The sequence below is a fragment of the Myotis daubentonii genome, chromosome 2, assembly GCF_963259705.1.
Source record: "Myotis daubentonii chromosome 2, mMyoDau2.1, whole genome shotgun sequence".
Lineage (NCBI taxonomy): Eukaryota > Metazoa > Chordata > Mammalia > Chiroptera > Vespertilionidae > Myotis > Myotis daubentonii.
The window spans coordinates 13125343-13139972 of NC_081841.1; positions in this window are offsets into that span (position 1 = coordinate 13125343).

A 14630-nucleotide genomic window follows, 5' to 3' on the forward strand; every position below is an offset into this window, starting at 1 on the left:
TCCATGGTTTGGGGCATCCATTGGAGGTCTTAGAACATATTTTCTGTGGATAAGGGTGGACTACTCTTGCTCTATGTACCTCTTCCATCTGGCTATTCCTGAGTTATATCCTTTTACAATAACCAATGTTCTAGTAAGTAAACTATTTCTCTGAGTTCTGTGAGCCAGCTCTGGCAAATCAATCAAACCCAAGGAGGAGGTTGCGGGAACCTCTGATTTCTAGCCAATCAGTCAGAAGTACAGGTAACAACCTGGACTTGCAACTGGTGTCTGAAGCCCAAGGACGGGTCTCTGGAACCTCCCAATCTACAGCTGGTCAGTTGGGGGGTGGGGGGGTGAACCTTATAGGACTCTTATAGGACTACTACTAAACAAATGGGATCTGATGCTATTTCCAGGTAGATAGGGTCAGATCTGAGTTGAACTGTAGAATACTCAGCTGGTTCTGGACAATTACTTGGTGCTATGTGGGAATCCCCCCCACCCCACCCCCGACACACACACACACATTGGAAATTGAGTCTCAGAACCCTACTGACACTCTTACGCTTGTATAAATGTCATGCCTGATGATCACCGCCTTCTCTAAAAAGCTTCCTTTTCCTTTTTTCCCAAACTTAGTCCCAAAGACTCCTCACATTATCATACTTCTAACTTTTCGGACCATCTCTCCCCAGTTCCAGCTGTTTGTCCTGCCTTTTTCTGTCATCAATAGTTTCAAAAGGTAAATATGTCTGCATATGAGATGGCTACTTATAGATTGCTTTATTATAAAACAAACTGTGATATAATCCACAATATATTGAAAAGAAAGCTTACAGACAGCTTTAAAATTGTTAAGCTTTTAGTAGTCATTAATTCATCAATTTATTCATTCATTTAGCAAATGCTTGTTAAATCCACCTTCTCCCCTGGAGTTAGGATGTAAAAGGTATACAAGCCTGAAACAGTTATGTAATAATGCAAAGACAGCAGGCAATCCAGTAGTTAAAAAAAAAAAAAGAAGAGGGTTTGCTGAAGCTGTATTATCATTTAGAGAGGGTGAAAATTGCACTGGTTAGAACAATTTTCTAGACAATTTTTTTCTAAATAAAATGTTTGTTTCAGCAAATCGAGTTTTTCAGACAATTTTTTTTCAAGGGAAAAATAGTACGTCTATTTTGGAAGAAGCAGAGTTATTTATTTTTTTTAAAAAAAGAGAGAAAGTATTTGTAGAAGAAAGCAATGTTTCCATTGCCAGCCTTCAGTTCCAAATGTCTCATTATTTCTCCCAAGGGACCTATTAAACCCTCCAGTAAAGCTGAAGCTGGGTTCCAAATGGTGCCTACAAACTAGAATTCCAAAACGGTGACAGATGATTTCCTTACCGTACTCTCTCTGTGTATATATAGTGTCCGTCTCCAATGAGCCTGTGATGACATTGGGTGCAGACTGCGCCTCCTGGGCCAACTCCCCCCAGAGTAAGCTCTCTGTTAGCCTGGTCCTCGCTGGAGCAGGAGAAAACCTTTTGAATTAAATGACCGAGAAATAGTGTATGTGAAACCATGGTAAAGGCAGAGAAATTAATATGGAAATAAGGCTGTGCCATTTGTCAGGAAAATATGGAAATAGAACCCGATAAAAAAGCTTCTTGCTCATGTATTCCCTTCAATGCAAACCAAACCTAGAAGCTATCCGCTTGCAGCAGTTCTCAACCTGTGGGTCGCAACCCCTTTGGAGTCGAAGGACCCTTTCACAGGAGTCGCCTAAGACCATCCTGCATATCAGATATTTACATTACGATTCATAACAGTAGCAACATTACAGTTATGAAGTAGCAACGAACATAATTTTATGGTTGGGTCACAACATGAGGAATGCCGGGAGCCGGTCCATCCTTGCTGTTTCAAGGGCCTGGCATATATGGAATACTGTTCTTAATATGTTTGCTCACCTTCTTGGCGCTGTGTTTTAACCAAGGTCACCTCTCCGAGAAAGGTTGTTTCCCCAGGTAGGGATTTTCCCCTGAAGTTAGGGAGGGAATAAAACCTTTTAACTAAGTGCCAGGCAGGTAGTTAATCAATTTAACTACAAACAATCATGCTTAAGCTACATAATCTTTACTCCCTGGAATGGAGATAAGAAACGCCCTAACCTTTGTAATAGAGATTGACAGGATTAAAATGAACTGGTATAAATACAGATGTAACAAGACAGCAAGACACAGGGCTTGGAAGACAGGACCAAGAGAGACAGAGCCTAGGCACAGAACCTACACAGAACGTTCTCTAGGGACAGAAGAACTTCGCTGGCGAGAGCATGCCGGAGGATCCTGGACAGGGACTGGCCTTGGAGCCTGGAGGTGGAGCCTGGCGAGAGAGCATGGCAGGGGATCCTGGACTGAACCTGACTGCGGAGATTGGCAGGAGAGCCTGACTAGAACCTGGTGACTGAACCTGACTGGAGAACCTGAGCAGAACCTCTCTGGAGATCCAGATCAGAACTTGGCTGGAGATCCTGGCTAGGCTGCTGATCAACTGAACCCTGTCTCTGTGTCCTTCCTTCTTCGCCGACTCCGTCCACACCTTTGGGGACCCCTGGACCTGCTGGGGTTGGACCCCGGCAGAGGAACTGTATTAAAGGGCCAGAAGGTTGAGAACCATTGGCTTAGAGTAAGGGAGATGTGAAATAATCAGTATCCAAGGACTCTATTTTGAGTAGTAGAAAACATACTGTCTTTAGTTAAATAAATGAACAAATATATGTTTTCAAAAAACCGGTTAGTTTCATCAAATGCTCTACATCTTTCAGTAGCCATAATTCTATCATCAAATAATTTGGCTTGTCCCAAATAAATAAGCCAATTTTGAGTTGAAAATGACAGTTTCATACATGTGTTCATTCCTTCCACAAATGCCAATAATAAACACCCTTGAGAGCAGGGAGGAAAGGCTGTCCTACAGATTTGAGGTATCCCCTGGACTTCCCAGAACATCCTAATGTCCCATATTCTGTACCACGTCTCTGTTCATATCCTTGGACTGGTTAAACTGAGCATCTTCCTAATGGGCATTTATTGTTGCTTCTACTTAGGTCTCCTGTTTTGCAAGAACTGCTTCCACCCCTACTCCACCCAGGTTGCTTTGTTGGTGGCTCCCAATGAGAATATCAGGAGTAAGCATATGACCCTTAGAAACATCTAAAATTACTATGTCCTCTTGGTCGATTGGACCTCTTTATTGCAAAATGACCTTTAGCCTTCTTTATCCTGGTAATCCTATCTAATAAAAGAGAAAAATGGTAATTGGCGTACGACGATACCCTTTTCATTGGCTAATCAGGGCTATATGCAAATTAACTGCCAACTAAGATTGGCAGTTAACTGCCAACAAGATGGCGGTTAATTTGCATATGTAGGCACAATGCAGGGAGGCGAAAGGGAAAGCAGGAAGAAGCCCCCTGCCACTGACAGTGATCGGAAACCCAGGGGGGAGCTAAGAGCTGGGGGGCAGGGCAAAGGCGGCCCTGGGGCCGCCTTTGCCCTGCCCCCCAGCCATGATCGGAGAATCAGGCGCCTTTGCCGCCCTGGCCAGTGATAGCAGGAAGTAGGGGTGCAGCCAGCGATGGGAGCTGGGCACGGTCAAAGCTGGCAGTCCCGGGAGCTAGGGGTCCCTTGCCTGGGCCTAAAGCGGAGCCCATGATCGCGGGGCCGCTGCAGCTGTAGGTCCCCACTGCTCGGGCCAGACGCCTAGGCCAGAGGCCTCAGGCCTGGTCAAGGGGCCGATCCGGTGATTGGTGATCGGAGGGTGATGAGGGTCAACTCCTCTGGCCGAGGCATCAGGCCTGGGTGGGGGGCGGAGCCGGGGATTGGGGGGATATGATGGTCCCCTTGCCCAGGCCTGAAGCCTGGGTCAGAGGTGTCAGGCTTGGGCGGGGGGTGGAGCAAGCGATCCGAGGGAGATGGGGGTCCCCTGCCCAGGCATGATTCCTGGGCCAGAGGCCTCAGGCCTGGGTGGGGGCCAGAGCCAGTGATCAGGGGGAGATGGGGGTCCCCTGTCCAAGCCTGACACCTCTGGCGGAGGCATCAGGCCTGGGCAAGGGGCCGATCCTGCGATTGGAGGGTGATGGGGGTCAACGCCTGAGGGCTCCCAGTATGGGAGAGGGGGCAGGCTGGGCTGAGGGACACTCCCCTCCCCACACACACCCAGTGCACGAATTTCGTGCACCGGGCCCCTAGTCTATATATATAAAAGCCTAAGCAACCGTCTGACCATTTGACCGACTGGTAGCTATGACGTGCAATGACCACCAGGGGGCAGACACTCAACACACAGGCATAGAGCCATTGAATAGACTGATGAATCTTAGTGGGAAAGGGGGAGGTGGGAGGGCAGGAAGAGATTAAGCAAAGATCTTATATGCATACTAGAGGCCTGATGAAAGATTCGTGCACTGGTGAGGTCCTTTGGCCTGGCCTGTGGGGATTGGGTCGAAACCGGCAGTCCGACATCCTTTGAGGGGTCCAGGATTACAAGAGGTGCAGGCCAGGCCAAGGGACCCCACGAATCTGTGCACGGGGATTCTAGTATAATCATAATCTTTGATCAGAAACCTATTTAGTAGGGTATCCATAACAAAATATTTACTAGTACATGAAGTTTTGCATATCATAGCTTTTACCTCATCATTATCAAAGTATTAAATTTTTCACAAAAAAATGTAAACAATTTGGAAATGTACAAAAGTAGAAAATTAAATTATTTCTATGCCCAATCCCATAGCCCAGAGATGACTATTAAAAGTTCTGTGTAAATGAAGCTGACCTTTTGTTTCTATGCATCTATTTAGGAAGGGATGAGGGAGAAAAGTTGAATCACATCCCCTCCAAGGGAATCCTCTGATCCCCATGCCTCTAAATTTCATGGTCCTCTTCTACCCATGTTCCACTGGCCAGAACTCAGTCACAAGGCCCCAAGCACCTGAAAGGGAGGGTGAGAAATTCAGTATAGCTGTGGCCCCAGGAGGTAAAGAAAATGGGTTTTGAGGAAGCATGGCAGTCTCTACCACAACCTTCATCCTCCCAGTCTTAAGAACTCCACCCTTTCCCTGAAGACCAATTCCTATGTTTCCAAATTATTTTCTCGGCACCAAGTATAGCAATGTTCTGCCTCCCCCAGCACCTCCAATCCATTGACCCCATCATCTCTTCAGTCTTTCTTGTCCCACCTTTCATATCTTCATTTACCTTTTTACTTGACTTGGATGCCAAGTTCCACTATTATAATCACCCCCTCTTGTAGGACTTTAACCCCCTCTCTCTGTCTTAGAATCTCAATTGGTTGCTGAAAATCATCTCAGTGAAGCTTGAACCCATGTAACGAGGGATCTGCAACATACCAAGAGCAACTACTCACAAACCTCTATCACAGTATCTAGTTTGGGGCCTTGTACTTTGCATGCTGGTATCATGGCCTAACCAACCCACCTATAAGAATACATGGCCTTTCTTTTTTGTTCTCAGAGATGCTAATTCTCAATTCTATGAAAATTTGATTTGACACTGATTAGTGATATTTGCTAAGTGTGAAACAATCTCCAGAAGTCAAAAAATGGTTAATAAATTTCTTTTTTAAAAAATCAAGCAGCAAGTTAGTGGAAAATAATTTGAAACTTTAGAGCGAAAACTAATTTCCCTAAATATAACATTTCCTCAAATCAATAAGAACAATCTCATGACTAGGTAGGAGAACACACGAGACATTGCCAAAAAGAAAATGTAAATGACTCTTAGACATATGAAAATATGCTCAACCATATTTGTAATAAGAAAAAATGTAAGACTATATCCACACTGAGATATACTTTTCCCTCTAAGAGATTAGTAAACTATGTTAGTGAGGCTCTGAGGAAATAGGAATTTGCTCACACAAAACTAGGGAGAATATAAATTGATAAATCTTTCTGGAGGTTAATCTGGCAATATTAAAATTACAAATCCACATAACCTTTGACCCAGTCATCTTACTTCTAAAGATTCTTCCTACAGATATACTCACACATGTAAAATAACTTACGTACAGAATTATTCATTATAGAATTGTTGGTAATTGCAAAAGATTGAGAACCACTTGAAAAGCCTAGCAATAAAGATCTGGTCAAATTGATTTTCCATGCAGCTACCCTAAGCCTTTTTTTAAAAGTGAAGTGATTTATGTACTAATATGATACAGTTTCCATGTTATATTGTAAAAAATAACAAAAAACAAGGTGTTGAACAGAAAGTATAATGTGCTATTATGCTAATATAATATGCTATATTATAATATACTAGAGGCCCAGCACGCGAAATTGCACTGTCCCGCCCACCAGCACTCACCTTGCCCCACTCGCAGCCCTGCCCACCTGCCCGCCGCCCTGCCGCGCTTGCTCACAACCCCACCTGCTCACCGGCTGCCAACCTGGCTGTGATCAGAGCCTGTGGGCCACGGGGGAGGGACCGAAAGGTGCTCCATAAACTTCATGGTGACTGGTCGTTTGGTCGTTTCGGTCATGATGCTTCTGGCCTTTTATTATTATGATATCATCATATACTATTATATGAAAATAAGATGGATGAAAATGAATGGAATAATGTCTGTATTTGAGTTAGTAATATACTAGTGATATGAACATCATTTTCCTTAGTTTCAAGTATGTGCTATGCTTATGTAAGACTAGGGGCCCGGTGCACGAAATTCGTGCACTGGGGGGGGGGGCGTCCCTCAGCCCAGCCTGCCCCCTCTCACATACTGGGAGCCCTCAGGCGTTGACCCCCATCACCCTCCAATCGCAGGATCGGCCCCTTGCCCAGGCCTGACGCCTCTGACAGAGGTGTCAGGCCTGGGCAGGGGACCCTCATTTCCCCCCATCACTGGTTCTGCCCCTAGCCCAGGCCTGATGCCTCTGGCCCAGGCATCAGGCCTGGGCAGGGGACCCCCAGACCCCTCCGATTGCTGGCTCTGCCCCTTGCCCAGGCCTGATCCCTCAGCCAGAGGCGTAGACCCCCATCACCCTCTGATCACCTGATTGGCCCCTTGCCCAGGCCTGACGCCTCCGCCAGAGGTGTCAGGCTTGGACAGCGTACCCCCATCTCCCCCTGATCACTGGCTCTGGCATCCGCCCAGGCCTGAGGCCTCTGGCCCAGGAATCATGCCTAGGCAGGGGACCCCCATCTCTCTCTGATCGCTTGCTCCACCCCCCGCCCAAGCCTGACGCCTCTGACCATCATATCCCCCCAATCCCTGGCTCAGCCCCCCGCCCAGGCCTGATGCCTCGGCCAGAGGAGTTGACCCTCATCACCCTCTGATCACCAATCACCAGATCGGCCCCTTGACCAGGCCTGAGGCCTCCGGCAGAGGTGTCAGGCCTGGGCAGGGGACCCCCAGCTCCCCGCGGTTGCAGGCTCCGCCCCTGCCAAGGCCTGATGCCTCTGGCCAAGGCGTCCGGCCCGGGCAGCGGGGACCCGCAACTGCAGCGGCCCCGTGATCGCGGGCTCCGCTTTAGACCCAGGCAAGGGACCCCTAGCTCCTGGGACTGCCAGCTTCGATCATGCCCAGCTTCCATCGCTGGCTCCACCCCTACTTCCTGCTATCACTGGCCAGGGCGGCAAAGGCGCCTGATTCTCCGATCTTGGCTGGGGGGCAGGGCAAAGGCGGCCCCAGGGCCGCCTTTGCCCTGCCCCCCAGCTCTTAGCTCCCCCCTGGGTTTCTGATCACTGTCAGTGGCAGGGGGCTTCTTCCTGCTTTCCCTTTCGCCTCCCTGCATTGTGCCTACATATGCAAATTAACCGCCACCTTGTTGGCAGTTAACTGCCAATCTTAGTTGGCAGTTAACTGCCAATCATAGTTGGAAGTTAATTTGCATATAGCCCTGATTAGCCAATGAAAAGGATATTGTCGTACGCCAATTACCATTTTTCTCTTTTATTAGTGTAGATGTTATCTTTGGGGGAAGCTGTACAAAGTGTACACAGAAACTGAAACATTTTTATAGCTTCTTGTGATTCATAAACTAGTCCAAAAGATCAAGTTATTTTTTTATATATTTTTATTTATTTCAGAGAGGAAGAGACAGAAACATCAATGATGAGAAAGATTCATTGATCAGCTGCCTCCTGCATGCCCCCTCATGGGGATCAAGCCCACAACCCAGGCATATCCCCTTGACCAGAATTGAACCAGGTCCCCTCAATCCGCAGGCCGACAATATCCACTGAGCCAAACCTGCTAGGGCGATAAAGTTATTTTTAAAAGGAGTTGATGAGTGTACACATGTGTATATATAATTGCGTGTGAATGTATAAAATCTCTGAAGGGAGGGCTACACAACCAACTGGAAACATTGATTGGATCTGGGAAGGGGAATTAAGTGGCTGGAGGACATTCCTCAGTATATCCTTTTGTTGTTTATGAATTTAAAATCTTGTTTAAAAAAAAATACAGCATTCCATCAAGATTTTGAGCAGGGAGGTCCATGATGAAAATGAAGGAAGACAAGTAGAAATCACAAGTGAACATTAGGTTACAGTCCTGGGTTTCTCAGAATATGCTCACCAGCAGTGAGAACACTGATCCTCTTTAGTCTTCAGGAAAGAAATACCCACCTTTTCTCCAGTTTGCTGTGCTCATTCTTTAAAACTGATGTACGGAAATGAGCATTTTTATCACAACTTAGTGAAAAGAAGGAGCACCTAGAACCGGAAAGTTAGAGAAATTTGCAGTCAATCATCAGCAAGGTATACTTTTATTTTCCTTTCCAGGGATACTGGTAATTTCTTAACATATTATTTATATTTTATAACATTATTGCAAGGAAAGCATTGGTGATTATTTTGAAGTTGTTTTCTAGATTTTTAAACAAAGTTAATTCACATTCACCTCCTTTATTATATAGACAATGTGTTTCAAAGGCAAGAAATCTGTAGTACTTAGAAGCAGGGGACACTTGAAATTGGCAGAATAACCTCAAAAATTTGGGGGAAGGGTGATCATTATACATATTTTTCAAATTGAAAATTATCATAGAAGCAAATTTTTCCTTTTTCTAGATGAACTTTAAAAATCAACTTTTATTTCATGATTTAACTATCTTTAATAACTTATTTGGGTTAGTAAGTAACCCTGGAATAATTCCCACAACTGAGTGTATAAATTAAGGCTAATTCATTTGACCAACTGAAAGCAGCGTTTGCTAATTGCCATTTTCTAAATAAAATTAAAAGAAAGCTGCTGGCAGTAGAGTGTTTGTTAATAAATAAGAAATGGTTTCTCAAGAAGCCAGAAGTGGCGCAGCACGGCAGATTTGAGAGCTAATGTTTGCTTTTTTAGATTTTAAAGACACACAACCAATTTAAAACCTGTGTGTAAATTATTGGGCATTTATATGAGTTTCTCGTGAAATTAATCTTTGTTACTTAATGACCAAGTACATTAGCCCACCCGCAAGGAAGGGGTTCATCAGTTCATACAAATTCCAAGCAGCCCTGGGCAGATGTGGAGCTGAAGAACAGCGCCCACCCTTCCCAACATCCTTCCTCACAGTCCAACCTATGTGACTGGTACCTCCATCCACCCAGATGCACAGACCATAATCAAGGGAGTCATTTTTGGTGTCTCTGTTCTCTTTACCCTCCACTCAATCAAGTCCAAAGCCTTTCTCAGTAAGGTTCCTATACAGACCTGTCCGTATTTGATGTCCTCACTTCCTTTCCTTCTTTAATCCATTCAGTTCAGTTGGGCTGATTTGGCCTCCAAAGCATAACCACAACTCTGTGTCTCACCACCTCCACTTGTACCGCCTAACCTGAAGCCACAACGTCCAGCCTGATTTGTGCAGCAGCCTCCCAACTAGTCCCCCTGCCCCTACTCTTACCCAAACACCATCCATCCTGCACAGGGCACCCAGAGCACGATCAGACTCCTTAACTCCTCTTCCTGGCAACTGCCAGTGGTTTAACACTACTCTGGGCTCAAAAAGCAAAATGTAACCAAGTCCTATAAGCCTCTACAAGATCTCCAACCTCACCTCTGACCACCTCCACCCTCACTCCCTGCCTCCTCCTGCCTGCCATCCCTCAAACTTTTGCACTGTGGAACTTTGTGCTTGCTGCTTGTTCTGCCTGGAGCAATCATTCAGCTGGTCTACACGTGGCCCCTTCTCATCGTTCCAGGCTCAACCTGGATATCTTCAAGAGGTCTCCCAGTCCATGTACTTAAAAACAACCTTTCCACTCATTCCTTATCATACTGTGCTATTTTGTTCTCATTGCCCCAAATCATCTCATTTTTCAGTCACATGATTATTGCCTGTCTTTCTCAACTAGCAACTAAATTCCTGGAGGGCAGAGAATCTGGCTTGTTTTCTGCTGTGTCCCCACGTAGAAGATGAGCAAAGGCAATGTGCCCCCAGATCGACTCAAAGTCAGAGCCAGTCCTCAGGCAAGGGAGAGGAATCTGGAACCGGGGCCCTGGACCAAAGGCTGCTGTGGTCTGGGGGTCCAATGGGTGCCCATGAGGATAACTTCTCCGGGAATCGGGGATTCTTTCCAGCAAAGCTTGTTTCCATTGGCCCAGAGACACAAAGGGGCTTAGCCTAGGAATGCCAGGCCTTCGGTCTCCAGTGCTGGAGAGGGAGGGAGACAGGAGGGCGGGGCATTTAGGGACAAGTTACAAGGATTGTAATGAGTGTTAATAACAACAACATGGATTGAATGTGATCTGCGTGTTAAACACTATGCCCAGCACTTTATAGGAGTTGCCTCATTTAATGCTCACAACTTCCCTGAGGGATTGGTAGTTAAATACACATAACATAAAATCTACCATTTTAACCATTTTAAGTGTACAGTTTAGTGGCATTAAGTACATTCACATTGTCGCGCAAGCATCACCACTATCCATATCCAGAATTTCTTCATTTTCCCAAAATGAAACTCCATACGCATCTATAATAATAAAAGTATAATATGCTAATTAGACCAGGCAGCCAAACGACTTTATGGATGTCCTTCCAGATGACCTTCCGGACAAAGCCAGGGCTGTGAGGGCTGAGCCCCTTGCACGAATTTTGTGCATCAGGCCTCTAGTTAAATAATAACTCCCCATTTCTTCCCCCTGCCCCCAACACAGCCCCTGGTAACCACTATTCTACTTGTGTCTATTCTAGGTACCTTATATAAGTGGAATCATATGATATTTGTCCTTTTTGTATCTGGCTTATTTCACATAGCATGTTTTTAAGGTTCATCCACTTTGTAGCCTGTATCAGAACTTCCTTCTTTTTGTGGGTGAGTAATATTCCATTTTATGTATATAGCATATTTTGTTTGCTCATTCATCTGTCAATGGACACATGAGTTATATCCACCTTTTAGCTATTGTGAATAATGCTGCTATGAATGCTGGTGTAAAAATATCTTTTTGAGTTCCTGCCTTCAATTCTTTTGGATATATATACAATCAGAAGTGGAATTAATGGCTCATAGGGTAATTGAGTTCATATGGCAATTCTGATTAATTTTTTGAGAAACCACTTTTTAAAAAATAATAGTCATTCTAATGGCTATAAAGTGCTATCTAATTGTGTTTTTTATTTTCATTTCCCTAACAATTAGTGATGTTGAGCATCTATTCATGTGCTTATTGGCCATCGATATATTTTCTTTGGAGAAATGTTTATTCAAGCCCTAAGTTCATTTAATTGGGTTGTTTTTTGTTTTGTTGAGTTGTAGCAGCTCTTTATATATTCTGAATATTAATCCTTATCACATATTTGATTTGCAAACATTTTCTCCCATTTCATAGGTTGTCTTTTCACTCTGTTGATAATGTCCTGAAAGGCACACGTTTGTAATTTTGAAAAAAATCCTCTTTTCATAAAATTTTATCCATTTCTTCTTTTGTTGCCTGTGCTTTTTGGTGCCATATCTAAGAACTCGATGACAAATCCAATGTCATGAAGCTTTTCCTCTATGTTGTCTTCTAGGAGTATTTTTGTTTGTTTTAGCTTGTATATGTGGGTCTTTGATACATTTTGAGTTGATTTTTGCATATGGTATAAGGCAAGGGTACACCTTCATTCTTTTGCATTTGGATATCCAGTTTTCCCAGCACCATTTGTTGAAAAGTCTGTCCTTTCTCTATTGAATGGTCTTGGCATCCTTGTTGAAAATCATTTGACCACATGTTGAGAGTCTATTTTGGGGCTCACCACTCTATCCCATGGGTCTGTATTTTTGTCTTTATATGAGAACTACGCTGCTTTGATTACTATAATTTTGTAGTAAGCTTTTATATTAGGAAGTGTCAGACTTCCAACTTTGTTCTTCTTTCTCAAGATTGTTTTGGCTATTTGGGGTCCCTTGAAATTCTATATGAATTTTAGAATGGAATTTTCTATTTCTGCAAAACACTGTCATTGGGAATTTTGCAGCAATTGTATTGAATCTGTATATTGCCTTTGGTAGGATTGACATCTTAATTGTGTTAAGTTTCTCAGTCCTTGAACATAGGATGTCTTTCCATTTATTCAGGTGTTCTTCAATTTCTTTCAGCAATGTTTTATAGTTATCAGTGTACAAGTATTTACGCCTAACTATTTTATTTTTTTAAATAGATTTTATTGATTTTTTACAGAGAGAAAGGGAGAGGGATAGAGAGTTAGAAACATTGATGAGAGAGAAACATCAATCAGCTGCCTCTTGCACACCCCCTACTGGGGATGTGCCCGCAACCAAGGTACATGCCCTTGACCAGAATCGAACCTGGGACCCTTCAGTCCGCAGGCCGACGCTCTATCCACTGAGCCAAACCGGTTAGGGCTACACCTAACTATTTTATTCTTTTTGATGCTATTGTAAATAAAATTGTTTTCTTAATTTATTTTTCAGATTGTCCATTGTTAACTTGAAGAACACCTAGACCATCTAACCCTAATTTTTGTGCATTGACTTTGTATCCTGAAACTTTGCTGAATGTATTTGTCCTAACAGGTTTTTTCCATGGAATTTTTAGGATTTTCTACACATAAGGCCATGTTATGGGTAATCAGAGATAACTTTATTTCTCCCTTTTCAGTTGGTACTATTTTCATCCTCACTTTATAAGTTAGAAACTGAGTATACCAGATAAGAATGCATTCTGGAAGTAACATAATCTACTGGGGCTTGACAGATGAATTGTTTGTTTTTCTCACTGAATGAGAAGTCCGAAGTCCAGAGCTGGTGCAGAGGCTCCATAACACAGTTCAACTACTAGTCTGTCTGTTTTCCCTCTCCCTTCTTAGCATGTCGACTCTCTTTTCCAAGCCACGGGATGTTTGCTGCACCTCTAAGCTCATGTCAGCACCAGGAAGGAAGAGCAAGGAAGAGTTTTCTCCTCTCAGAGATTTGTCTTACATTTGGGATGGATTCTGCCCCACCTCACTCATCAGCTGATTTGCCCTTACATCTCTAGCCATAACTGGGTCACGGCCCACCTTTAGATTAATCCCTGGCCAAAAGGAAAGAGATACCTATGACCGTTCTTGACAAATCATGATTCATACCCTGGGGCTGGGTAAGATATGGGTTCATCTGAGGTCAGCGATGTCTTGCCAATACTATCTGAGCAGATTCATGTTCTGTAGGCAGACAGAAACTAAGAGATGGCTCTTGGAAGCCCAGGGTATCAGTGAAACTGAGGCACAGAGTAGTTAAGGGGCAAAACCAAGATTCTAATCCAGACAGTCTAACCCTGAAGCCTGCTCTTCTAACCAAATACACAGCGGAACAGGAGGTCTGGTATCCAATAAACCAAACCAAGACAATGATTGAGTGGGTCTTGTTATCTTAGGGCATGCATGGGAATACCAAGAGAAGTGGCGATACCAGAGTCCCCTGGAGGGCTTTTTCTGAACTACAGCTCTCCCCAGACATTCTGGTGTGACCCTCCAAAAACACATGTGGCCCATGGCCAACCCCCATGGGAGTCAGTGCGTTTGTGAGCCACTGCTATCAATAGTTCTGTTGAATTAGGGGAAAGGTTAAGAACCACTGTGATAAGGAATATGCAAACCATGCATGAATTCAGTGTTATACTTTTTAGTTGATTTTGAGAGATTTGCTTTTGTCTTTTTCATGCTGGGTGACACTTTTTGTTTGCAGGAGGAACTTCATCGGGGATGGAGGAAAATTCCAGCCAGTGGGTAGAGATGAGAATATGGTTTAGCCTCTGGAGAGAGAAAGCTGGCAAGAGTCCTAGCCATACAAGCAATGATTTATAGCTCTGCCATTCAGACCAGACATACAGTGTGGGTGACAGAGAAAGGCTAGAGTTGGTGGCTCCACTGGTATCAGGTTCAATAAATACCCATCTTGGGGAATGGCAGAAAGTCCAAATTCCTACCTGTGGTGCACGTGGGGCATTTCACATGCTACCAGGCTTGGTAAACATTGACTTAGGAGCTGAGCCTATGGGTTGAAAATCTTAGATCATACCCTTCGCATTCATGGATTTTTTTTTTAATTTTTATTTTTTTTTTAGTGGTGGTTAGCTTGTCGCACAGCAAAATGCACAGAAAATCAAATAACTCAATTACAAATAACAACAACTCTGTCTCTCCATGATACGAGAGGG